General features: G+C 51.9%; 1 protein-coding gene across 2 annotated transcripts in view; it reads right to left on the bottom strand.

The window, feature by feature from the left end:
* The window catches only part of ZBTB7C (zinc finger and BTB domain containing 7C), a 107,331-nt gene that overhangs the window by 53,621 nt on the left and 26,016 nt on the right, over nt 1-27,694 (bottom strand). Inside the window, exons 1-3 of one of the 2 annotated variants that reach the window (XM_026039961.1) lie at nt 27,110-27,150; nt 24,952-25,050; nt 7,982-8,042 (exon numbers count right to left, since the gene is read on the bottom strand). The gene's annotated coding sequence lies outside the window, so the exon portion shown is untranslated. Of the gene's footprint in view, nt 1-7,981; nt 8,043-24,951; nt 25,051-27,109; nt 27,151-27,694 lie in introns of those variants that run through there. The other variant, XM_026039954.1, reaches the window with a different exon arrangement.

The following is a 27,694-nucleotide window of genomic DNA, read 5'->3' as shown; positions in this document are numbered from 1 at the left end:
TGCTTCTGCACGCRGGCCAGGCCAGGCCCAGGCTGGGGCCTCCTACAACAACCTGTCTGTTGGCACATGGGCCTTTGCTGGGGACACGTTTGCTAAGAGAGCCCATGGAGCCCTTCACGTTGTCCTTGCTGGTCATCCATCTTCATCTGCCTCTGCTCCYGTTGAACTACCCCATCACTTCTCCTTCTCCAAACCTCTGTGTAAAACTTTCCTGATGACCACAGGTTTTGACTGCAAAAGAACACCACAAACCTTGTGCTTTTCGCCAGCACAAAGGAGGGATATTTGGAGGGATACAAAGAAAGAGGTTTGATTTTCTGCTGTCTTAAAATCTGTCTTCAGAAAGACATGCTCCCTTCCACCGCCATAATAGATTAAAGCAGAAGATAAAATGCCATTCCATTATCTATTTATTAAAAGCACCACTTGAACCGCTTTTATTCCGCATACATCTCCTGCTAAAGAGGCACTCCTTGACTGTGTAAATCAGTGCGCAATTGTATTTTAACAGCCTTCAGAATGGCATTTCCCCACACTTTGAGACGGACTGTCAGGCAGAAAACCTCTCCCGAAATTCCCTTCTCATAACAGACGCCAGCCCCGAGCTCTTTACGGCTCCTCTGCCACCGAGACAAACACAAAATGGGCTGGGAAAAGGTACAAAGCGCAGATCATTCCCGTCTCCCGCCCTGCTGCGCACAGACCTTTAATGGCAGGCCAAAATAAAATAAATAGGAGGGGAATTGTTCTGCCCATGGTGATTTCTGGTGCGGAGCCAGCTGCGTCTGCCCGTTGCGTGGTCAGCAGCTCCCGCACGACCCACAAGGCTGCAGCTCCCTACATGGCCCTAAATGTCAGTGGGGTGCACATTTTGACCCAAGCGGAAGAAACGATGCAAATTTTTCAGTAGAAGATTTCAGGTGTGAATAACAGCATCTGTGAATGACTAAACAAAAGCTGTTGCATTGCCTCTGCTTTGTCAGAGCTGCAAAATATAGGAATAAATTGGATTTTTTTTTTGTTTTGTCTTTTTTTCTCTGCTTCTAGAAACATTCTCTTTTGCCAGACTCTTTTCCTTTCATATGAGGTTACTCCAGTTTTCATTTTGTTACATTTTAATGAAGAAACCTGAAGCAGCACTACTGATGAGCTGCTTAGGGTTTAACTAAAACACTKGTAGGAGACAAGCACTGTGGGCTTGATTTTGTGCTCTGGGAGTCAAGGGAGGCTTTGCCACTTCCCTGAGCAAATCTCATGTCTGTTGAGCAAGCCTCTCGTCTGGAGACAGAAGTACCCATGTGCACGGGGAAGGCCACTGTGTGCCCCAAGTGTTGACGGGAAACCATGTGAGATATAGACAGGACTTGGGTTTGGGTGGCAGGTGGCTCCTCGGGATGCAGGTGCGTCCTCCAGCATCGTGGGCTCTTTTGCACCTCCATGAGATGCTTGTTGGATGCAGATGACCCCAAGTGCTGCCTTGCTGACCAAGGGCTGGGGTCTCCTGCCACCACCCCACCACCCCAGGGACACCTAACGATCCGTGTCACACAAGCCAATATGCCCGGGGCTCCTGGCTCGCCCAGCATCCTGCCCCAGGGACGCTGGGCAGTGGGATCCCAGGAAGCTGGGCAGATAGRCACAGTGGGGTGATTTCCTTGGTCACTGAAGGACTAATCAAACTTATCTTCAACCCTGTTGAGGCAAACTGCAGGGGAAACAGGCTGTGGTGCTCTTTGCATCTCCCCTTCCATGCTTAAGACAAGCCAATGCAGTACCTAGACCTGCRAGCACCTGCACCTCATGCATCATCGGTCTGACCTGGTGCCTACTGCTTTACTCACCCAGATCCCAATTAAAATGGCTTTTGCTAGAGCTAAACTCTAACGGGGTTGACACAGCTCATTTCAAACCGCAATTGCTTCAAATTTTCCCCTGCTTCAGCCGGTGACCTTCTTGGTAGGATCTCCCTTGGCAGCGGCAGCCCCAAACAGGAGCTGACAGTCCCTGGGAACCTTTTGAACCAGCGCGGAGCTCCCCTGGGCCCTTCGGGGAGGATATCTCTTAATGGCAGGCGAGGCGGCCGCCTGTGAGAGCCGCGCTGCCGGCCTGCCCGCGAGCGAAGCGGCGCCGGCCCCTGCGCTCGGCAGCGCCACAGGTCACCGGGCAAGGAGCACTTGTCACCAGCAATAAACTGCGGCGCGGGGGTTGTGTCACGTCTTCGTTCTCGGCCACGCAGGCTGAAAGCAGGGAGGAAGCTCTTGCTCATGCTGCTGGAGTTTGGGCCTGTCCCCAGGTCCGGGAAAGAGGCGGCTGGATGGGCTGGAGAGCCCGTGGCCGGCTGCTCTCCTCCGAAATGTAGGTCAAGCCGCAGAGCGACCAGAGCTGCCCCTGCCCACCAAGGTGCTTCCAGCGCCATGCCAAAAATTAAAGCAAAGCAATAAAAATTAAAAGAGAAGTAATATGGAACATAAAACCCAAGCGGGAGGCTAAAGAGCCCCTGAATGCCGCAGGGTCGTTAAGGSAGGGCCTGAACCTGCCAAGTCCCTTTTCCACAGGAGATTGTCCTTGATTTGATGGCCGTCATTGAGCAGTGCCAAAGATGGACCAGTCGAGTGCAGTTTGGTTCCTCCTCGTCCCACAGCCAGCTCTGGCCATCCGAGTTTGCTGGGRCCTGTTTGGCTGATGGTCAAGTCATCACCCCTCCGGCCCTGGCTGGTGTCTCGGCTTCTCTTTCCTTGGCTCCTTCACAATCCATTCCCYAAAGGGGTGACCCAAATCCCTACCACGGCCCGGCCACTGGACCAAACACCCTGGGGGACAGGCCAGCCTGCAGGAAGGGACACCTGGCTGCCCCCATCTCCCATCGCTCGAGGGGATTTGCAGAAATTCAGCACTTCCCAAGACCTGATTCTTCAGGGAAAAGCTCAGGAGCAGGTTGTGYTGCTGAGCAAAAGCTCTGCACTTTCTACAGGATCTCTGCTGAGGTCCCGGAGACCTCCCAGCCTCAGCCCCCCAGGCCAGTCCCATCAGCCTCCACAGGACGGACTTCCCAGCACTCAATTTGATCCCTTCCAAACCCACCTGGATGCCACCCTGTGCCACATGCTCTAGGTGTGCCTGCTTGAGCAGGAAGGTTGGACTAGATGATCTCTAGAGGTCCCTTCCAACCTTGAATATTCTGTGATTCTGTGATTCAGACCAGGCTTTAAGTGCCTTGAGCTGCAACAAAATTTGGGCCTGTCCCCTCTGCAGCCTTGAGCCTCTCTGCAACCCCCCTGCTCATGGAGATGCTGCAGGAGCAAGCCCTGCATTTCAGCGCGCGACCCTCTCTCCAACAAACCATGGGACGAGTTCCAGGTTCCAAACAGCGTCTCCAGCATCAGCGGCAATGCTGGCGACGGGACCGCTGCAAAGAGCAGCAGGTCACTGGCCGCGTGGCCGGGCTCTGTCTGCAGCAAACAATGGCAATTCCACGGGAACAAAAGGCAGGGCCATGCGGGGTTTTAGTTCTCCCGTTCCCGAGATGCCACCGAATCCCCGGATCACGCAGTGCCGACACGCAGCTCAGCATCCCGCGAGCAGCCTCTCCTGGAGCCTCGTCGCCGGCGCCGCTTCCAGCACTGCAGAACAGAGGCTGCGGCGGGGAGGGGAGCGGGTGAAACCGCGAGGGCTCCCGAGCTCCATTTGAGGCCTGGTGTTTGCAGCACGCTCTGCATTTCATCTTTTCATAAGTAACTCTTACCAGGAAACATGACAAAAAGGGGGCACTTCAAGGCAGAAAAGTTGGTCTCCGAATGCTTGCTTTTTTTATTTTTCATCTTTTGTCAGCTGCTCTTCTGGGGAGCGAATCCAGCCGAGGCAATACAGTGCTATGTGCACTCCTAAATTAGTTTCCAGGCACTTGGGATGCTTTATTATTCATTTCCTCCAAATATTAGGTAATGCCTTTCGCCCCTTTCAAAGTCGGGGCGAGGGGTCTTTGATGCATTGTGCTACTTGAAAGTTGCAGCCCGAAAGAAGCCTTCCTTTTAAGTCCTCCCTTTTATCAAGCATATTCTGTTCTGCTCGCTATAATGCACACAATGGCATAAGAGTCCTGACCCGCTTCATGTCTGATGGGCCGAAATCTCAGATGCATAGGATAAAACAGCCGTTCGCAGCAATACAGCTTAAATACTTAGGGCTCTTTTCAGGCAAATATTACCCAGGGGTCTGGCTCGCCACTGCAAGCTGCAGGAATTAGCTCCGCAGACAGCTGACCGATTCAGCAGAGGGAAACGACCCTGCTCCCCTTCCCATCTCACCCAGGTGAGCTGCCCAGAGGTAACAACAAAAGGTGAGAGCCGGACGAAACCAGAGCCGTTTGCTTTTTAAGAGGAATTCTGAGTGTGTGACCAAGAATGTCATTAGATGGATCTGCAAAACGGGCAAGGTGCTCCCATGAGAGCAGAAATCAGCCTTTTTTATTATTATTTTACGGCTGCATGGGCGCTGTGTCACCTCCTCTGTGTCGCAGGGAGCCCAAGGAAAGCTTCTGGTGGCCACGACACTGTGCRCGGCTCAGACGAGCAGGGTCCTGCCTCTGCTGCAGCCCGTGGCCCTGGGTGAGCCCCTCCACTCCTCTCTGCACCAGTTTTCCCCATGCGTGAGCTCAAAGCAGTATTTCTTGTTCTATAGTATTTCTCTTTTCACTATTTACACTAGGAATTTACTAGTTTAGAGCTTACCTTACCTCTTTCAATAAAGTGCAAGAGGATGCCAAGAGAAACTCATCCACACAAGAGCAAATACCTTTCAGTACAAAACTAAATAATTTTTCTCCCTGTTTTATATGATTGTGCTGCCATGTTTCTACACAAGTACCAGGTTGATGCTTTCAAATATTAACCTGCTTCTATCAATGTAAAAATAATCTTGCCCCATTAGAACTAGGAGAGCTGTTTAAAGAGCAGTCTTGAAACACAGGAAATCAAGCAAGGCCTGAAGGGCTTCTAAACGGCATTGAAATCTTGTGTGTTCTTGGATGCTTGAATTTGCCTTGCATGTCTCATGTGCCAGAAGCAAAAGATGTCTCAAAGAGGATCCAGGGAAGAGGGATTCAGGAGAAGATTGAGGAAAGGGCCATACAAGGAGATGCTCACAGCAGAGGCGGGTCCTCACTGTGTATCCCTCACTGTGTATCCCTCACACTCCCCACCTGCAATCTCATCCATTCAGCCTAGAACAAAGACGAGATTCCTGGTAACAGTCCCCACCACGACGTGACCTCAACAAGACCATCTCTCAGTCTGCCCAGCAGGGCAGAAGCTGGTCTTGCATGAGCCCCCTTTGGTCTCACATGGTCTCCTGTCCCACCTGCCCCTTGCAGGAGCATCTCTCACCCTCTGCTCATCACCAGTATGGTGGTGGGACCTCAGCATGGCTGGAAGCCAGCACAAAACTCTCTCCAAACCAGTCTCCTCTAAAAGAGAAAGCAAGCCCCAAAACCCTGACAAAAGACCTTCATAGGGTCACACTTGAGGCTGGCCACACCTGAGCTCCATTCACCTGCAGCAAATGGGGAAAAACAACCAAAAAACCCACAAAAGTCTGTCCAGGTGATGACTCTGCAGCTCCTCAACCTGTGAGACACACAGCTGCTTCCAACTGCACACAGGTTGAGTCTCGACTGCACACACCGTAGCCTAAAGGTACCGAAAATAACAAGGGGTTATGAGAAAGTCTCAGCTCGCACATTATCCATCTGGTTAGGAGGCTTTTCAGAAGCCACCTTAAGTATCCTTACTAAAATACAATCAAGGCAGCCCGGGGTTTTGTCTTGTGTGTGACTGGTGCCGTGCTACCGAGCCGGCCTGCTCGAGGCAAGTTGACAGGTCATTATTTTGTGTCCTACAAATTCTATGAGCCGATAAGGAAACTCCAACAATTTGATGGTTTATCAGTTTGTACGTTGGGAAAGGGAATTATTCCAATTGAGATAATGTTTCTATTCCTTTCCGGCAAATTAGGGTTTTTGCTTCTCGGGGGGGTTGTGGCAGAAGCAGATCCAGGACAGGGACGGGAGCGATCACACACTAGTCAGCAGAAAGATGACTGTCTTTCTGCTGTCGCAGCCAGCTCACAATTTGTGCAGATATTCAAGGCGAGCGAAACTGCTCCTTTGAGAGAGAGAAAGAAAAGAGAACAAGATTGCAGGAGAAACAAAATCTATTTGTAAACCCCAGGCAAAGTCAACAACGAGGAAGCCCGAGCAGGAGTGCAGAGATGATAATAGAGCCTGGTGGATAGTTCGCGGAATTATCAGATATCATCCAAGTCAAATATGCCGAGGAGCCAATTATTTAATGCTAAGTGCAGTGCAAACGGATGTTTAGCAAGCTGAATCACTTCAGGATTTTAAGAGCTCTGCTTTTTTCAGCAAAAGGGGAAAAAACAGCTGATGTAAATGAGGAAAGTCACCCCCCCCCCCATGCCAGCAATATAAAAACCCTCATAATTCTGTGGCAGAGCCTCATGTTGTTGCTGGTCTCCCATCCCCTGAGATGCTGGCGAGTGTCTTGGGCAGTGTGGAGGGGCCGAGGTGCCAGGGAGGAGACGGGACGTGCTTGGGGCTGCAGGGAGCCCCGGTTTCAGAGCAGCAGCGCTGCTGACGGGCGGGCAGGCTCGTGCGAGGGCAGCGGGAGGGCCGGGGGCCGCGGTGGGTCCCGGGCTCTGTTTTGGCCCTGGTCACAGCGGGCGCTGCAGCGAGCGGCCCGTGTCGCGTCGTGCCGCAGGCCGCTGTGCTCGCGGGAGCGCCGGGACGCTCCCCACGGCGCTCTGGGGACGCAGCCGCCCGCCCACGCGCCTGCGCCGGGATGGGGCCCCGTTCTCTCCCGGATGCAGCCGGGAAGCCAAAGCCCGGGGTCCTCCGCGCTGCCCACACAGCCAGAGGAGAGAATTGAACTCCTACCTCAGCCCAGATTTGATGTTTAAACCAGACCAGACGTAACGGGAGCTAAAATTTCCTCCAAGCACTATAATGCACCTCTGCATCTCAGTCAGTCATTTATATTGTTGAAAGTCTGAAGAAGAGTCACAGGCAGGACCGAGCTGCAGGAAGGACTCTGTGATTCCTCCTGCAAGCTCACACCTATGCTCCACGCAGCACCCGAGTCCCGCCGTGCACATGTCCCCACGATGGCCAGGCTGCCCAGAGCGCCCTGTCACCTCAGCCATAGCGCAGGGCTCAGGTGCCCCTCGGCACCTGCAACATCTGCCCGTGTGGAAGGCACGAGAAGCCCCTCCACGAGGGGAACTGCAGGTACTCAACTCGCTAAGGATGCGACCCGTGTGAGCACGGTGGTGGTGCCCAAAGCCTCCCACCCGGATAGCTGGATACCGCCATGGATGTGGCTCCGGCGTGTCTGAACCAGCTCGCCAGATACAAAACGAGGCTCCCTTCCTATTCAAGACCACCAGGCAGACACCCAAGCCACAGCCTCCTGTGTGACAGCTGCAGAAAACAGGCCTGGAGAGGACCTTGAAATGTCACCCAGATCACACCCCGTGACTGGGTCTGCACCGGGGCCAAGCACAACAAAAGCCAAAGGCACTCAAAGCATTAACAAATATTGTTGCTCATCATACTCCCGTGCAGCTGCTAAAATATCTGCTGCCGAAATATCCCTTTCCAGGACTGCAGCACAAAGGAATCACAGATTTCTATCCTCCACAGGTTTACAAAATGAGCAATTCGCAGTTCTCTCGTTCATAACAGAAGAGGACTGTATTTTTGTTAAATCCGAGCAGCACTGCAAGCTGCCCAGATCCTGCACTGCAGGCAGATCCCAGATCTGCTCCTGCAGAAGTCCCCAGTCCCTGAAGATCAGGCCCCAAGACATGGGAAAGGCACCGTCTCTCTGCTCAGCACGCGTCCTGCTTCCCGAGGGCAGCCAGCTGTCCCCGCCAAGGCCGAGCTCCGCAGGCGGGAGCGCACACTCACCGTCACCCCTGTCGTCCTTTCAAATCGCAGGTGATTCTCCTTTGGCACCTTGGACCATTTCCTGAGAAACAACAGAGAGAAAAAGTTTCATGAGGTCCAGAATGAAGCTTCTTCATCGGCTTCAAACACCAGCTCTGGAGAGGCCTTCTGCTGCCTTCTGTGCTAATTGTCCCATGAGAAGCCACCACAGTAGCCCCGTGTTTCTTCTTCCACTAAGACCACCGTGGCTGGTGCACAGGCCCTCCCTCAAACTGTGCTTGGGCACCAACCCTGTCATTGGACCAGAGTTCTCTAGGCTACGGTCAGAGAGCTCTAACCACAGAATTCAGGAGTTAGTCCTGAACCAAAGCCAGGTCCCAAAACTCTCCTGCTCTTCACCTCAGCGTCACATCCCTACTCTGAAGGGCTCCAGCCCGTTTCATACCAGGTTTCCACAGGCAGCTCAGGTGACTCCAGGCTCCTCCATGTCCCACGCCTAAACCACTAGGCCTGTCCCAAGAAATCCCTCAGCAATATGGCATCATGGATGCAGAGGTGCCAGCCCAACCCAGCTCTCAGCTGTAACACATCCTGTCCTGCAGCAGCTGGGAGATGAACCGTCCAGAAACAGACCCTCTCCAGGCAGCGTCGTCAGGCTCACCCATCCCAGCACCCCATCAGCTAAAGGGGACTGCGTTGGCCCTGTGGGATTATCAAGTTTCTGTGCCTTCAAAAACACACAGCTCAGATCTGCAGCAGTGTTGGCAACAAGCCCATGTCCCGTGGGCACCAGGCCCAGCTGGGCAAGGTGCGTGAGAGGCACCACTCCAAATCCTGCCAATACAAGGACCCCATCCCTCTTAACGTAGGCCTTTGTTGGAAAAGCTAAAAAGAAACAAGTGAAGCGAATATATTCAACAACTATATTCAACATCTACTACATTGAAGTATGTTGATGTCCAAGGCCAAGGGGTGGTTCATGACGAACAATGAGGAGAGTAACTGGCTTGGAAGTGAGCAGGCACCAGGCAGCAGATGAAGGATGAGCAGGACAGTGACTGGTTTGGGGTCCTGACTCCATTTAATCATCATGCTGGGGGGTGAGATTGGAGCCAACAGCAGTAACAGTCCCCAGCCAAGAACCCCCTTAGGTGCAACTGCCTGTAAGCAACCCTAAATCTCCAGGATAAGGCATGAGAGAACTGGTGGGGCAGTTGCACTTGTGGACTGGCTTCTGCTGTCCTGGAAGCAGCAAGTCACACATGGAAAACAAGGACATAATGGGAAATCGCTTCTATAATTCAGCAGTCAGACGGACAAGTGCTATCTGCACACAAAAGCAGTGAGGAGCTCACTACTGTGGACTTTGTCCCCAAACTGGCACCATCAGCTCACGCCTGCCACTGTTTTTTGCTCACACCTGCTCTTAAACCTGGTTTTGAACCTGAATTTCTGCTGGGGTCAACGAGTTCCTAACAATTAATAAAACCCACAAAAAGAAAAGGGATTTCTCTGCCAAGACTTCATGGACCACAGTCAACTGGGAGCCACTCCGTGAGAGAAAACAGCCATTTATTGTGAGCAGCCGCCAAATGTGCTGTGTTTGACACGGGCAGAGCAAATGCAGTTTATTCCCATTTGGTAAATTTTACATGAGAAGACTGAAACAAATGCTAGGAGACACATGTTATCACGGGTCAGCTGGAGCTGGAGATGCAGCCTCCTCTTCCCAGGGTCTCCAAGCACTTTGTGACTGACTCAATCACCCAAGCAGTTCCTCATCTCCTCCAGGCAGTCCTTGGCATGGTTTTCCTGGGAAAGGCTCCGTGAGCATGAATCCCTGCTAGCACACGTGTGACATGGGCAAGGAATTGGGGACCCTCTCCCACTCTCTCCTTCCTTTTAGGCTCAGGCTGTATCCACCTCAATCCTGGGTCAAATTTTATGGGATCTGCCCTCATAGGAAGGTGCAAACACCATTTTTCATGTCAGATCTGCACCTGGATTATCGTGCCCGAACAGAGCAACCAAGGGGCCCTTGCTCCCACCACTGTTTCATTAAACTGCTAAGCTAATCACAGTGCTCATGGAGCAGAGGAAAAACCACCAGCAGTAATTGTTGAGATCGTGTTTTTCCTTCTCCTGCAGCTCCGACCATCAATACAAGGACATTCAGGCAGTGAGTACRGCAAGGAGCACAGGTGGCTTTTATAGCACGTATTGCCTTGCAGGAGAGCCCGGTGAGGAGGGCAGCGCGGGCTGCCCGGCCACTGGGGCTGTCACGGGCCCCAGAACAGGGCTTCGCTGCAGCTAATGAGTCCCTGCGCCTTCATCCAGCTGCTCTGACCTGCTGCTCTTAAGCCTGACCTCCTCCGCCAGCCCCGTCCCCGGTTCAGATCATTAGCTGATGAGCAAGCGCTGCTGCCAAGGACTAATGGCTTGTTTGCTGCTTGGGAGCCAAGGGTGACGAGCGAGGGGCCGAGGAGCTGAGCGCAGGCCACTGTCACCGGGCCGGGAGGTGAGCGTGGCTGTCACGGGTTTGGATAAAATTCCCAGGAAGCGGCAAACACCTGCAGCACCCTGAGCTCCACAGCGAGGCCAGGCGCCGCCGAGGTCAGCGCACAACCGGCATCGGGGCAGGATCCGGCCTCCCCTCGGGCTTCAGCTCTACCTTCTGCTTGCAGACGCTGGCTCTTCTYGCGAGGGACCGAGGCCTGCGTGGTGGCTCCTAACCGTGGCCAAGGGAACTCGGGGACACAGCTGTGTGACCCCCGAAACGGCCGTCTGGGGCTCAGGAGGATCCGTGTGGGATGAGGCTACATGTGGGAGTCACTGGGGGAGACAGAGGCTGGCCCTGAATTGCAGTTAACCAAATGCCACGGAGAGGTGCCCCAAGAACAGCCTGAGAACAGCCACGCTCATGACACATCCTCTGTGCCAGCAAGGACAGAGCTGGAGAAAAGGCCTTGGGAGCAGTTTCCAAATAGGATGGTGCATCGTGGCCTCCTTCTTGCCTTCCCAAAACACACAYGGGGTGAAAAGCTGCAAAGCAAGCAGGCTTGCATGTGGCTTTGCCCTCAGCCACAAGGTCCCTTTTAGCCTCTTGGGTTGGTTTCTAGATGAGTCCAACACGCCCTCCTGGATGTGACCTCAGGTTTCTAATTACCCTCCTTGGAGGCATCGCTAAGATGCCACATCAGCTCACCCGTGGGTCTGCTCGGCTGCGGCTTCACCCTGCAAGGGAGACGGCCCAAGAAATCCGCTCCCGTTGCTCCCCTTGGCGCATCCAGCTCCCAGCACCGAGATTCGGGTGCCTGCGTGGAAGCGCTGGGTGCAGCTGCCTGAACCTACATCCCCGTGKCCACGTTAGAGCCCCGGGCGACCACGGCCTCCTCACGGGACTGCCAGCTCCGATGCAGGACCTGCAGCCCGCTTGAGTGACGGCTGGAGCCCGAGCAGGAGCCTCAGGGAAGCGAGACGCTCACATCCCGAGCTGGATAACGAGCTGCCAGCCGCTGGCTAAGCAATCAGCGCAGCCGGGGGCATGGCAGAGCCACGCAGGTCCCCAAATGTCACTATCTGCTTCAGGGGTAAGGCCCCTCCAGACGGGGCCCAATTCCACTGACTAGAACAGCAGATGAGGCATCTAATTCACAGCACCTTAATCCTCTACTGCAGCCCATCTCGGGCTCCTTGTCTGAGTTTCCATAGCTCCGAAATTAAGTTAATTTGTATTAAAAGTGAATGCCCTTCAGCTTTGCATTCTGACGACTGTGCTATGATATAGTGGAGTGGAAGAGCCCTGGCACATAAACCTTCGCAGGATGGTTGCAGTGTTGTCTGCCTCTTGGATAGCACATTTAGAAGAAATCTGACAAATAAAGAAGGAACAATCAATACCCAAACCTATGTCATGAATCAATCACCAAATGGAATTTGCTGTCTATTTTTTAAATAAACTTACACGTTGTTTCCAAAGAGCTGTTTGCAAAGACCCTCTGTTAATCTGGAAAGCAGAGGCCACTAAAGGTTGTATTACATTAAATCTCCATCAGATATTTAAACCACCCAGGACTGTTGCAATCAATTTCCTCATCTCCTTGACATCACCTGGAAGGCCAACATTGTGGAATGACTTTCCTGCAATGCAGCTTTACCTAATAAGCTCAGCTCTGGRGAGCAGGGTGCATGTCAGAGTTCCCCTCCTGCCTTGGGGACCCCGGGCTCTTTCCAGGGGACTCGGCCCATTTCCCATTTCCTTGATTCTCTCCTCCATCTCTGGGCTGGCCTTCAAGCTTGGTTTGTGGGCTCGGAGCGGGTGGGTGGGAGCAGGACCCACAGCAACCACAGGGACACGGGGCAGCACTGGCCGAGCTCTCCCAGCCCAGGGAGAGGAGAGGGAATCCAAGAGATCCCGAGCAGTAGGAGTGTCCCGGATGCGTCTCTGGGCTCACATCCTTTCCCATTTCGAGCCCGCAATTTTCCCCTCCCTGTGTAAAAATGGAAATAATGATCTCAACTGCTTTTGGAAAGTGCTTTGAATCCACTGAAGAAAAGTGCTAGATAAGATCTCATTGCTTTGTTACAGTAATGGAGGGCGAGGGAAAGCCACCAGGAGAAGCTGAAGGAGGGAAAACCCCACGTAATAAATAATAGTCTATAAATTATATATATTGAATGCATTCAGAAAACAATCCTCTGTGCAGCAGCTGCTTCATTCTTTACTGTTGATAGCATCAATATAACAGGGGAAATTACCACCTTGTGTTCTGCAACACATCACACTGACTTTCCCTTAAAAACTCTAATGTACCCTGATTGCAAAGTCAATTTAAAATTTACGATAAAACACAGAATCTCGTAAACTTTACAGCCCCAGCCGTGCTTCTCTCGGCTGGAAGGCGCAGGCCCTGCGTGGCTCTGCGGCGACGTGCAGCAGGCGGGCGAGCGGGCCAGGCCATTACAGCCCAGATCCGCCTGTGCCAACTGCAGCCACCGCGGCGGGAACATGAAGAACGTCGCTTTGGAAAACAGGCTGGCAAATGGGAATGGTGGAGGAGCCCTGTGAGCTCCACGAGACTCCATCATTTCTTCTTGCAGASAGGGGTTCCGCTCAGGTGGTCGACRAGGGAAAATTCACCACGTTTCTTGTTTGACTCCCTACACAAGCCCAGCTCGTTTTGCTTCTGATGCAAGTGCTGTCACTGACACTAAGCCKGTCTCTGAAAGGGGACAGAGGATTTTGGCTGCAGCAATGGAAGAAGCTGCACATTTTGGGAGGCACCTCCCTGGCAGCCTTAAGACGCTGCTTAAGCACCCTCCTCTGTTCCAGCTTAAAACTCTACCCAACCGATTTGCCTTCAGCCCCAAATTGCTGTATACATTTAGGGAGGAGCTACAGAAACCTGCTCTACATCATGTTTGCAACCGGCCCTTATATTTGTGCCTCATCAAGCGGCTGGCTGCTTGAGGAAGGAGYTTGAGGTGCAAGGGTTAAAAAAACAGAAGGGAGGAAGGACTCGGGGATGAAGCAGTTGATCAAAGGGTAGCTCAGAAGTTATTTAAAAATAAACCAGAAAGTAGAACTTCCAGGCAGTTGCCGCTGTAATTACAATGCAGACAACGGAGCCATGGTGCTGTTAAGGTTACTGTATTTTCCTAGCAGCTGTGTTTAATTTACTTAAAACATGAAAAGCCATCAGGTCAGATCCCATTAGCCGAATCCCTCTGGAGGAGTACAAGAGCCCAGGCAGCCCCGCGCTGCGGGAAGGCAGAGGGCAAAACACAAGCACTAAATGCCCCTGAACAAGGAGGAGAGGCTCCTGCCATGGCCAGCAGGAACGTGTGTCTCCTTGGCCTTGGTCTGCAGTGGACGTGGCTGGTCGCTGTTGTCCATCTGCCCCCAGCAAAGCTCCTCTACTCATGTGGACTCCTAATGGCAGAGTGAGGGTGGAACGAAGACGACCACAGCTAGAGAGCAGGGCAGGTTTGTTGGCTTTGGGCAAAGGTGCTTGAGAATCGGGACTCAAGCATCTAGCCCTGGGCCTGCCCCATAGTCCAGAGCTACGGGCCTTGCACGTGTCCTGCCTATGGACATGCACAGGGTCTCCTCTGCACCCTCAGCATCCTCCTGCCTTCCCCGCTGCGTTGGAGAGGAGAGCCGCTGGTCCCAACGTCGCCCCGAAGCCTCCCTGGCACAGGGAGCTCTGCGGCTTTGCGGGGCCCGGCTTGCACTTGGGCAGTTCTGTTCTCACGTCCCGAATTGAGGGCGCGCTTCATAAGGGGCCTTTTCAAAACAGGACCGAAAACTAAAACCTCCTTGTCAGGAAAAGCATTCTAGAGATCTTTTTCTGTTCGGGGTTTCTTTTATTTTTTTTACCTTTTTTTTTTTTTTCCATGAATTTAACAGTGGCTCAACGCTCTTTCCACCCAAAGGAACATCAAGGTTTCATTCACTATTCATGCGCCCTACCAGCTTGCTTCTCCTTCTAAAATTAGCAASCCGAGTTACTTAATTGCTGGGACAAAAGGTGTCAGATCACATTGCAGCCCTATGCACCTTTGTAAGCGCTTCTGCAGCCTCCTACCACCTCCTCTGTCAACCTGGGACCGAAATTCAGACAGTCCCAAGGAGCAGAGTGAGACCGGGCAGCCTTAACCAGGGCTGGTCCAAAGAGCTAGAGCTGGAGACCAAGACAGGAAAATCTCCTTCTGCATCCGACCTGGATGCAGAGTCATAGCATTAGAGAAGGAGGCAAATAAAATTGTAAAGTAAAATAAAGTAAAGTAAAGTAAAGTAAAGTAAAGTAAAATAAAATAAAATAAAATAAAATAAAATAAAATAAAATAAAATAAAATAAAATAAAATAAAATAAAATAAAATAAAATAAAATAAAATAAAATAAAATAAAATAAAATAAAATAAAATAAAATAAAATGCCAAAACAAAAGAAAAGCAGAGATGCCACAGGAAGGAAGCTGCAGCTTCCTGACCCCAAAAGGCAGCCCTGGATTTGTTTACGGGACCTCTGGGAAGCTCAGGCCAAGTTGCAGGACACTTGCTGATGATCACTGGTGCTTCTGCAGCACCAGGAGCCCTTCTGGAAGCAGCAGCTGATACTGCCTGGAGAAGCCCCCAGCCTGAGCCTGCAGCTTAGGGTCACTCCTTCCAATGAGCTCACCCTTCGTGGCTTAGAAAAGCACCASACCTGTTTGCATGAGAAATGACAAGGCAAAGATACAGATTGCTGAAGGATTCCCCCCTGCCCCGCTTCTGCTTGCAAGAAATCTATTTATTATGGGCGAATTGTCTCTTTTCCAGATAAATGCTGTTTGCAGCCAGTTCAGCTACGCACTCTTTTGCATGCCCGTAATGATTTTTCACAGCTAGAGCCCTAATCCAGTCTAGCCAGGGAGGGTTTATCAGGACCCCTTATTTTATTTCTCCCAGTAAATGGGAATTGCTTTCCTTATCGCTATCCAGAAGCACCTGAGTGATTTCTGCTTCATATTTCCTCCCCCACTGGAATTCAGGATGTGGAGTTATCTGATACCGTACAGTTGTCACTCATGTTAGGGCCCTTTTTATTGTAATTTGTTGGATTTATTGCTTTTTTTTTTTAAGTTAAGAGATTTCACTTTAAGCATCAAGCACCTCCTTTCCCCTCGCTCTTCTGACCACATTTCTGCAGTGGGTCTCCTGGAAGACTGGGTCAAGCCTTGTCTTGCCTTCATCTGCCTGATGGAGCTCTATTTTGGATCTAGGACTACCCTCTCTACAGCACTGATGTGATTTTTTTGGACATTTCTGAAATGTCCAAAAAGACAAAGAAAGCCCTTGGAAGGGGGTTTTCCTGTGTTTTAGCAATATCCAAAAATGTCTAAAATGAAAGCCCTTGGAAAAGAGTCATTTTTGGACATTGCTAAAACACAGAAGACCCCCTTCCAAGGGCTTTCCTTCCAACAGGGTCTAAAACCCCAACCAAGATCTCACACGTAGCCATGGAGCTCTGGTTGATGCCCGTCCTTTTTGATAGGAAACTCCAGGAGYGTTTGTCGATGTCTCTTTGAGCACAAGTATCAAAAATCAATGAAATCCCTGYTTTTCCCCTATCCAGTCTGGAGGGGAGGGAGGAGGAGTGGGTTGAGGTGCTGCTATGAGCACAAGGCTGCAAACATGGGGACATTTTCCTTGCATTTGGCATTAAATTCYGACAAAACTAAGGGAGCAGGGAACTTGCTGACAGTGACCGCTGTGCTTGCTGTAACCGAAGAGCAGGAACATAGATCTCAGGTCCAGAAAAGTGAAACCACTGTTGCTGGAAAGGCACGAGACGAACATATAAATCCTACAGATACCACCGTGATGGATCAGTAGTGGCAAGGCATTAACCTTCACTCTTGAGGAGACACCCAAATGATAACACCTGTAGCCATGCCACTCCACAGTTATCTGTCTTGCCACCTCCGAAGATAAATCTATCCGGCGTAAACCATCATCCTGCGCCCCTTCCAGCTTGCTCACTCCAAATCCTGATAGATACAGCCAGAGATTGGGACAATCGCACCTAATAATCAACTGAGTGTGTGTACCGAGGCTCACATGGAAACCGTTTCCTTACAGAATGCTAAAATAATTCCAGAGAGCAGGGAAAAACCCAGTAGGCCTCAAGTTCGATCTGCAGGGAAAGTGCTGCACGTCAGTGACAACTGTGGAAGGACAAAAAACAGCTACCAAAACCTTACGGAGCTGTCACGCACAGGAAAATGTAAGTTAATTAAAGCCACTTAAACAAATACATCTGGGATGGGGAGGTGGGACGTTTGGAGAGGCAATGAAGTGATGTTAAAAGCTGAGRCATGAGGAGAATCCCAGTTAGGAGGCAACGAAACCCATCCTGCAAACCCGCGAGCAGCAGCGTTCCCAGGAGCAGCGCTCCGAGCGCGGAGCCGGGACATYGAGGACAGGGCAACTGTTTCCCCAGGGCAGCGCCTGCCTGGGGGCACCGACCCCCCAGTGCAACCCGGGGAGACCCAGATGTGGCCTCAGCTGGAAAACATCTGCCGGACTGCGCTGATGCCCTCGTGGAGCGAGCTGTGCTGGCGGGGGATGATAAATCCACTTGTCGCTTTCCTGAACCCCTCTCCCCTGCCGTGCCCATGGCACCGTTCTGCGGAGCGTGGCCCCGAAGCGCCCCAGAGTGCAGCTCTTGCTGGTTGCCTTCAGTGATAAACTGGSGCTTCTGGCGCACTTTGCAAATGCCCTTAGCAAAGAGGAACAATCACAGGGGCATTTTAGTTCCCTAAATATCTGATGTTACTTGAGATGCCTGAGTGTCCTAGAGCTCTTGGGAAACAAGACATAGGCCCAGTACCTCTGTTGTTGTGGGTCCCTTTCACATGGACTGACTGAGGCTTTCGTTACCTGGGGGGATTCCTTGTGGTGGGAAGCCCAGTTCCTCCTGTGGGCTGTGGTGGAAGGGCAGGGACACGGATGCAGCATCAAACTGCTTCACAAGGGACAAGAGCAGAGCATCCATCTGGCTGCGAGTGAGAGGAACAAAACTGCACCTCAAGCAAACACTGCCAGGCCCAGTATCACCTTCATCCTCAGCCATGGTCCTCCTGCAAGAACAGCCTCGAGGCTGCAGAGCAGACTTGTCTCCTGCTGTGCTACAACGATGAGTAGATGCTGCTCCCAGCCGCTCATACTGATGCAAAAGCGAAGGGGGAGAGGTTCAGATGGGCCCTCTCTGATACACAGCTTTGGATTTAGATGCATGAAGCTCACCAAGGCAGGAAGCCTGAAAGGCCCCTTGAGTTGTTTTGAGGCAAAACTGTGCTTTACTGTGTTTTAGCCTTATGGTTCCACCACATGTGAGTTTATTTTTGTTTAAAAGGAGCTCCTGAACACACTTAAAAGCTTGTCCCTCTCTGTTTTCCCTTGAGTGTGACATTCACAAGTGCTATGGAAATACCCACACAAGCTTTAAGCTTGTGGAGAACCTGCCTTTGCTCCTGCTGTCACTGCCATCGGCAGTTTAAGACACCTCTGCTTGGAAAGCAGCCCCGTCCAGCCTAAATTCAAGGCAGACAGGACGGGAAGCAGCGAAGCCGCCTGCACACCATCACATCCCTGCCACGGGATGACAGCGCGGCTCAGAGAGGAAGCCCTGCCATGACATCAGCCCAACCCAGCTGCAAGACGGGAAGCAGAGCTCAGGGAGTGAGGAAAATCCAGCCTTCGGACACATCTCGGTCGCATTCCCACTCCCCCTCTCTCCTCCGGGAAGGCCAAGGCCTTCAGGGACGCAGGGAGCCCAAGGCCAACCTACAGCGCTGTCCCCCCAAGCGAAAGCGGGAGGTTACTCATATCTGAAGAGTGAGGTCTACAATGAAGGAGTCAGACCCCAAGGGAAAAGATCAGAGGTTTTTTCCAGAGTCCCGGAGCTCACTTCCAGCTGAATCCCAGCTGCTCAAGGGACCCTCTTTGCCCTCTAGGCCTTTACCAGTGCAGCCRTCCCCCAACCATTCCAGGGTGGAGGACACCCCACATAAAGGCTGCCACGAGGAACGAAGAATCCAGCTTTGCTGCAGATCTTAATCAGGGCTCTCCCTCCAGCCCTCGGGAGGGAATAACTCATCCGAAGCGTCYGCGGCTCCAGGCCGGACTCCAAATATAGCCCCGTACGGCGTGTGCCCGCGCGGGCCGCAGCGGCGCGGGCCGGCAGCCAGCGCGTCCCCAGCCCGGCCCCCGCGCCTCCCCTTCGCCCTTCCCTCACCACCCCACCCACTGCCCTGACAGATTTGTGCTCCCTCCAGGGTGGGGTGGCAACATTGATTTCCTCTTTCCCAAAAGAAAAGAATAATAATTAAAAAAAAGGCAATTAACCTTTCCCTCCCCTTGCATGGGGAAGAAACATCCCCGGCACAGAAGTGGTTCCAGGACCGAGACTGAGAGATCCGCTCTGGATGCCAGTGCTTCTTCTGGCTTAACTAAAATTACAAGTCTCATGGTGGGGCCTTCAGGACACTRTCACCAGGGACCGCGTGATTAGAGGGACCAGCCTGTGACCTGAGAGGCTGGAGAGCTGTTCCCAGCTACGCCAAGGGATTCTCACGTGAGTCACCACAGGAAGGGCAGGGAGCCTGAGCCCGTCCAGCGCGGAGATCTAGGACCAGATAGTGATCCTGCTGCTCTTCTGGGGGGCGAGGCTGCTTCCACTGCTCGTGTTTTGGAGGACAGAGCATGGCGTGGCCCACCCAGACCTTTGGGCTCAACTGCCCTGCCCTCTAAGAGGAGCAGACCCATAACTAAACCCAGGAACTTTTGCAGACTTACACGAGAGAAAGAATCACCCCATCTCTCCACCTCATGGTCCATCCTGAGGGGCCTCAGGCCCCTCTATCCTTTCCAGAGCACCTCCCATTTACCCATTTATCTGTTGATAGAGACCTCTCCTAGTCCCCTGGTATTCCATGGCTTCGGCATTCCCAACCCAGCACACTCACAGTGCCGGGAGCACTGCCGGACAGCCGCTCAGCGGGCAGACATGCAGCTATGGACGCGGAGGCACCGGGACCACAGAGCAATTACAGCCAGGTCTTGTGTGACCACCTCTGGTGCCCGTCCAAACGCAGGCTAGAGATCTGATGGTGTTTAAAAAAGAACAGTACAGGATAACCCCAGCGTCCTGGCCAACATCCCCTCTCTCACGCAATGAAACAGGTTCTCCTCTGTGGGCTGTGAGAGCGCTATTGTCAAGCACATAATGACGGCTCCATTTGGCTACACAGTCAGCATTCAGCTCATTACTTTGCAAAGCGCTTTGAAATGCACTGAATATGAAAGGTGCTCTATCAGACCGAATTCGGCTCCATTTGATATTACAATACGGCGTGTTTTGTCATGCGTCCTTTGTCCGGTGCCTTTTGATGGCATCCGATTGTTCCCATAATTCAGTATTTTGGAGTCATTAGTTTGAATTAGTCCAGTCCTGCTGCCGGACTTTTTACGGGCTCTGTTCTAAGGCTACAAAGAGTCCGTGCGAGTTGTCCTGCTTTCCCGGAGCCCAGGCGGCTGCCGAGAGCGTTTTGGGGGGCCGCCGGCAGCCGGCTCCGACTCGACTCTCCTGCTGCAGGCGCTGGGAAATGCCCGGAGCGCCGAAGCGGGGCCCGCGGTGCCAGGGCTGCTCCTCTGCGGCCAGAAGGGAACCGCACGGCCCAGCAGCCCATGCCTTGGACAAGGCCTTGCAAGGGCTTCATCCAGACAACTCTCTGGTTATACAGAACATGCCCCGGGGTTCGGTTTCTTCCAGAAATGCCCCGTTGGTGGTTGCAAGGCATCAAGAGCTGAAGAACTGCCCCTTTTTTGGGGCAATGTGGCCCTTYGCTCGGCCATTCCGGGCTTTATCCTCTAACCTCGTGTTCTTGCTGTGCCTCGCTCATGTAGCTGGATACTGCATGGGGCTCGCTGACCTTCCCACCCCTCCAAATGGAAAGCTAGAGCAGATCCCACTGGTGGGCACTGCCTCCCACCTGGAGTCCAGGTCGGATGTGGCCTTCAGCGCAGTTTCACCAGGGCTCACGGCCCAAGATCCCATCTCCAGCAGTGGCTATGGGTGTACAGACCTGGCAGCACAGCCTACCTTGCCAGTTCACTCTCCTGCCTGTCAGCCACACACAGCCCAAGTACTTACAGAGCCGCCGGTTGTACCTGCAGCCCAGCACCTAATAGCCCTTGATGGACCATTTGTCTACAAATTTCTCTAATTGTTTATTGCAACCTTTTATATTTGTGGCATCTTTAACATCCTGTGGCAACAAGTCCCACAGTTTTATTGCATATTTTATAAAAAAAAGGACTTCCTTTTGTTTAAGGAATTAAGCCCAATTGCTTCATACGATGCTTCTCTAGCTCTCGGGTGCCAACCAAGGTGCCCCAGCTTGGTCCCCATCCCCGCAACCCAGGATGCAACCCTGGGAGGACTGATCTCCAAGAGGAACCAGTCATCACTGAAGAAAATAAATAGTTTGCTTTCCAAAAGAGCCCCCCAGTTTTCCATTTTCTGCGTGTCCACCTTGTAGTGTTGAAGATCCTGCCGTAGCAAAAACACCTAAGCACCCGCTTAACTGTAGGCGAGGCAGCCGCCCTGCCAAACCCACCGCGTGGCGCGTCTGCTCACCGGGCTGTCGATGAGCAGCGTGCGTCCTCCGCCCCAAGGACAGGCTCTAACGGGTGAGACCTGGCACCCGGACCCTCCGCAAGCTCCAGCAGCCCCGTGCGCCCAAGCAGCACAGGGAGGTGCCGCGAGAGCCGCTGCGGGGGAGCTCGGTGCTAGGAGCGCAGGGCGGCACGGCGGCGGTTCCCCGGCACGCGGCACCGCGCCAGGGCGCTCGGCAGCCTCCCTGCCCCGCTCTCCACCCCGCGCCACAATATAGCCACACCGCTCCCCAGAGCAGAAATAGCACGGAGCTCTTCTAAGAGATTTATTTCCCTCCAGGATTAAGAGCTGCTCCAACACGAACCGGAACGACAGGAGACCTTGGAAAGCTTCTTCCCACCTGGCTATGGGACTGGACAACCGGCCTAATTGGCACGTGCTGCCGCAGGCTTCTCTCTAGAGAAGAATAATGAAACGAGGAACAAACCCACCTGAGAGACCCACCATCCTCTTCCCCGGGGAACGTGAGCAAGAGCCTAGCACTGAAGCCAGCTTCTCCAGYGGGCTGTCATTTCTCATTCCCACAYGTAGGGCCTCTTCCATTCCCTAAGGATTTCCCTGGGAATTATCACATAGCTCATCCCCCGAGATATTTGCACCAGCACTCGCAGCACAGCCAAATGCAGACAATCCACATCTCGTGCAGTGCACTTCCTTAAGTAACACAGTACAATAGTCTGCCCAGATTCCAGTGTAATCTAAAAACAACTTTATGGCTTCTAATTTTAGCGCTAATCTTCTTTTGCCATGGTTCTGTGATTTCTAATTATTTTATCCCCAAGCTTTGCTCTGACGGATAATTGTACCTTTTCCAATACAGAGTGGTATAGTGCCTTTAAAAAATATGCTGATCATTTCGGGTTAATTTCCAGTTCCTACACAAATAATATCCTCATCTATGGCTTCACTAGGGAAATATTATTATTACTAAAATAATAATAATAAAAGCAATGCAAATTTAAAATTTATTTTTCAGACAATCCCAACATGATCCCGCAAACCCTATACTTCTTCTTTAAAGTTGTTAAAGGACATAAATCCGTTATCCAGATCCAGATCGCTCAATAATTTAGTGCCTTTGGCTTGGCATCGTTCCCGGAACATTTTGCCTCTCTCTGTCTTTATTTTCAGGTTGCAACAAATTGAGGCATCACCGGCTGTGTTGAAATCTTGGAGAGACTTGGCGAGGGGCTGCGGGAAGCGGCGCAGGGGCCGCGGCCGCGCTCGGCCGGTGCACGTGCCGGCACCGGCACGAGGACGGGACAGGAACAACGAGGCTGCAACCACATTTTCCCTTTGGTTTTGACTCATGCAGCAGTTCTGAACGGCTTCTTGCCTCTCCCTGAGCCTGCCTCATTAAAGGTCCCCGAGGTGTATGAATCAGCGGGCAGCCCGCACCCCGGGGAAGGCTATAGAAAACGCACGCGCTTTGATATTGCCACATTTTTGCTTTGACAAATAAATCAGGACAGGTTCAGCTTGGCATAGGTGTAATTACCAGGGAAAGGGGGGCCACGCAACATTCAGACCGATGAATGCAGCACCACAGACCTATATATGTACCTAGATTAAAGGTGCACAACACAGGGCTGCGCGTGGTGCTGCTGGCACCAAAGAGAAGCATTGGCATATTCTAGTTTTGGGGCAAATCCTGATCTTAAATGTGATGCTCTCAAATTTGCACAAGGGTTTGGTGGGAGGAGGACGTCGCTTGCAGAGAGTGTCAGGTTGCTGAGACAGGTCAGCATCCAGGACACGCATCCAGGAGCATCCTCGGCTGCCTGTGCACAGAGCTGCGGGGCTGCCGGGGCGCCTGCAGCCACCGGGCACTGCRGGGACACAGATGAAGGCACGCTGCGTGTTTGCATTTACTCTGCCCTCCTCATAAACCAGGCAATTGGAAAACATCCATCTGACCTGTGACATTTTTGTTTTAGCTACTCTCCAAGTTTTGACAGCAGCAATTTAAACACAGAGCATGCGAGCACAAGCACTGAAAAAAYGTCCCGTCCCCATGAATCCAGTGTGGACGTGAAAAAATATGTCACAGCCTTGATGGTGAACACATTTCTCTTTTCCCATTCTTCACTTTCCTTTCTTTCCCTTTCTGAAGGTTTCAACCTTCATGTCATCTCCCTCCCCATGGGAAACTCAAGCTTAGCTCCCCCCCAGCCACAGTTTTCACAGAGAAGGACATGGGTTGTGTTTCTCCTTTTTTTTTTCTTTTTTTAATCTTCTGTACAATGCTCTGCATAGACTATTTGAAATGGAGACTGTCAAAACAGGAAATAATCCAGTCAAAGTCCTCAGGCCTRGGTCCCGAAAATGTCACTGTTCAGAGCTACGACTGCATGAGAACGGGGCTCTGTTGCAGCAGGGATGGAGGGTGTCCTGGCAAGGGGAGTCAATAATATGTGATCTACTATCATACCCCTGAACTGCTGTTCTTCCTTCCTCCCGATCTCAAGAGCTGGGGTTTAGCCTCTGCTGAAATCAGTGGGAAGTTGCTTTTTTTCTTTATGGAAAAATCTAACAGATGGGGTTAAAAATTACAGTCTTCTACTGGCTGACACTTTCAGTAGCATATGGAATTTAATAAAGCATATACACTTGCTCAGAAACCCAACCTGGCAAGAAAATCATTCATTCTTAGTGCTTCAGAGTAACATTCATACATAGCCCTGTGCTGGCTTCATTTTTATTCAGTTCTCCAGGCCCTGAATTTCTGCTGGTGCTGCTGGGCTGGAAGAACAAACGCAGGACCTGCCCCTGCCTCCAGTGCCTCCAGTGCAAGCCCAGCATTGGGCTGACACCATGGGGATGCAGAGCAGGGTTCAGGTTTGTTTTCCAAACAGGCTCTTTGCTTTCCCTCTATCCACCTTGGAGCAAACATTCAAAAACCACGAGGAAGATGGTCAAATGGATAACACTGAAACCAGGTTCAGAAAAGAGAGGGCAGTTGCTGTGTAGACAGGTAAATAAAGGTAAGATTTTTACCATTTTTATACTCAAAACCAGACTCCTGTACTCAGAGGTTTTGAACATTTCTTAAAACTCTGGTCTGAACAAGATTTTGATGGGAGAGATTTTTTTTAGTGGTTTTACAGCTTTCTCCAAGTTAAGGTCAGGGTTGCTTCCCAAACAGAACAGCTGTTACCCACTGCCAGAACGGTGGTCAAGAAATTCCTTCTCTGGAAGTAAAGGAGATGTTTCATGTTGGGGAGAAGTGATGTGGTCGTGATTTCTTTGGAAAAGAAATTATTATGGTAGCGTCAAACCACTGATCTACAGAGTGACAACATTCAGGAAAAAAAATTAAAAGAAAAGTCATTTAGCCAGGAAAATTCTGTCGCTCTGATGCATCTGGCTCCCAGCAACAGCCTCTGCTCCATCAATGTCCAGGCAAATTAACCAGCAGGAGGATATATTGTGGTAGGTGAACAAATCCAATGGGATTTGAACAAAACCTGGTGTTTTTGTCCAGCCACTGGAATCTATCAATTCTCATGTGGCACCACAGTCATCTTTGAGGCCTAGAAAAATGAAATCCTGGTGCACTCAGGTCCATCAGTCCAMAGGAACTGAATTCCTCGGTGTTGGCTGAGATATTCATTTGTCACGGGGCTACACACGGTTACAGAAGCTAAAGAGAAGGGGTTAACAGACTGGAGAGGGAACTGGACACCTCGGAATATYAATACAGACTTCCTGCCTGATGCAGAACATCAAATCTCACCCATAACCTGTACAGAGACTCACAATAATTACCTAGGACCGGATCCTRAAGGGTGCTGAGTGCAGTCAAGTGGTCTCAGTTCCCATAGAGTTGGGTCTCTCCGAGGTTCTCAGCAGGATCAGCCTTTGAGCCTGGACAAAATAAGACAGAGTGATATTAGCTCAGTCTACRTTAGGCCAAACCTGCATGCCACTAATGACAAAATCACACGTCAGCTCCACGTATCAGCCTTGTACTCCTACATGGAGAGCTAGAACAAGACCTTGGTGATGGTCAGTGCTCCCTGGCCTAGAGGCATTCGCTGTAGATCAGGGACGGGTGCCAGGGGTACCCGGGAGAGATGATGGTGATGGATGCAACCGCCGAGCTTCCACTCACATCCAGATCCGTCCAGATTATGTTCTTCAGGAGCCTCCACGTGCCCTCACACATGGATCCACGCGCTGCAAACACAGGCCCCGAGCAAACACACCTCCCTAACACAASCATCACCCCAAGGCTGCCTTGCCAAGACTGACAGCACCGATAAACCTGGAGAGAGATAAGCTCGCTGGGTTGCCAGCAAGGAAGCCCAGAAACACGCCCCAAAATCAGAGCAGATCAGCCCAGAGCAGGCACGGCCATGCCAGGAGGGACGGGGATGGGGACAGGGACGGGACGGAGCCGCTGCTGTCTCCAYGGCTCTTTGTTTTGAGACGTCCCCTGAGACGCCTGGTCCGGGGTGGCCAAGTCCTCCTTCTTGTTCCCCTATAAGGGGCACGACGAGGGAGCAGAACAATGTTCTCTCCTCACTGCCCTAATAGAAAGACAAAAGCGCAGCGATCCCGTCCAAGAGCATCTTTTGAGGAGCACACGACGGAGCCCAAAGGCCCAGTACTCCTATTTATCCATGTCTGGAGGAATTCCAGCCTGRCAGGGTCTTTCCGTCCTTCCTTGAGGCTCTCAGAGGAGTCATCCCCAGTGGCAGGGGCCCAGGACACAGCATTGGGTGGCGGGTGAGTCACCAGGGACCATCAGGGCCCTGAGAGCTCCTTGGGAACCACGGCCCCACCAAAAGCCATTCCCGCTTGGGAGGGTCATCACCTGCCAGGCTCACATCCCGCCAGGATAAAACCAGGACAAGGCCTCTTCTTGCTCACTAAAAAAGCAGAAAGGGGATTTCTGCCTTGGAAAGGCAATCCTTCTGCTCATGGAAAGTCCCCGACCGTCCCACAGCCACGGAAAAAAACTGGAAACTACCACTTGAATGCCAGCTCGGTGGCACGCTCCCTATTTCCCTCTCCTGCGCCTAGTTGCCATGGATAGATTTCTGAGGTCGGCAGTGCAATTGTTCCCAGCACCGCTCCCATTAAGCCGAGGATGAGCAAATCATCCCCCTCGTACTGTACTTTAATTTCCAGAAATTCTTTGTTCGTTTGTTTGCTTAAATTATTTCTCTAATTTAAAGAAACAATGCAGCCTCACAAAGCCATGGCCCGAATCTCCCAAGTAACCCTGCTGTGGTTCATTACTTTTACGCTRGTTAACAAGGAAGGTAATTTCCCTAAGGTTTAATAGAAAATCTTCTTTCCAGGACGCAGCGAGGCAGGACGTTTTAACAAACTTACTGCTGCACTGCAATTATGGCGCCAGTGAGGGATATCCTCGCCAAGGCACAAGACCTCCTCAGGGGTCCAGCGTAAAATCAGGTACCCTAAACAGGGTTTTCTTCCCTCAAAATGGAGACTTGGTTAAGACTGTGTGTACTATGCCCTCAGTTGGCAAGCAAGCACTCCAAAATGGGGCAACAAATGCAAAAATCAGGTGTTTGATGCTTGCTCGGCAGCCACCCCTGCCTTCTGCTGGGTGCCTTTCTCAATAGCTCTGTAAATCTCTTTGCATGACAAAACACGTTATAATGAAGCCTTAATCTGCTGGTGGTGCCCTGCACTGTCACATGGGTCTCCTGAAGGTCTCGCAGGAAGGATGGTCATGAGTGTGTGAGGAGAAGACCCTGCTCTTTGCACAGCACAAACCGGTGCAAGCCCACCAGGAGCCTCCAAGGTGCGAACCCAACACAGCTCAGAGACATAACAGCTCAGAAACCCGCTGAAAAACCAGCAAGCACCTCAAACCTCCCAGCAAAGCTCCCTCGTGACCCAGGTGAACTGCACCGAGGAGTTCATGCACCGCTGCCGCAACCCCTCTTACCGTGCAACGGCGTCAAACGCCAGCCAAGCTCACCAAGCAGCTCTTGGGACAACCTCATGCCAACGCCTTGGCACGTAGTTTCTTCTCCTCTCCATGCCCGCGCTGGGTGAGAAGCCCTGCTGGCCACTCTGCCTTTGCTTATGAGGGCATTTGCCCTACAAGTACTTCTGTRGCCCTGTTAATGTTATCTGTACAACAGGATTTGTGAAGCAACACCTCCAGATGTTTGCACACAGAGCCTGCTCTCTTATCCAGCCCAGGAGCCGTGATAATACCAGGTGCCTCGGCCTCACCACATAAATAATAAATAATAGCCTGGCTAATCACAAACAGCCAGAGAACAACCTAGAGATTCCCACAGACTCCCTGCTGCAGGAAAGGAAATAAGAAAATGCCTGACCTAAGCAGAGGTGAGTCCCACATCCCCACACACACGCGCAGGGATCACAGGGACATCACAGGGGCTGTTTGCAGATCGCTTACCCAACATGAATAATTCAAGCTGCAGCAGCTTGAAGTATGAGAGCAGAGAGGAGACGGGAGCTCGCCACCGGGGCTCTTGCAGGTTTTATTTGATTAAGCAAG

The sequence above is a fragment of the Nothoprocta perdicaria genome, unplaced genomic scaffold (genome assembly GCF_003342845.1).
Source record: "Nothoprocta perdicaria isolate Ctin4 unplaced genomic scaffold, notPer1 scaffold_10, whole genome shotgun sequence".
NCBI classification, from domain to species: domain Eukaryota; kingdom Metazoa; phylum Chordata; class Aves; order Tinamiformes; family Tinamidae; genus Nothoprocta; species Nothoprocta perdicaria.
The sequence above is the reverse complement of the archived record's forward strand: the minus strand, read 5'-3'. Positions and strand labels throughout refer to the sequence as shown.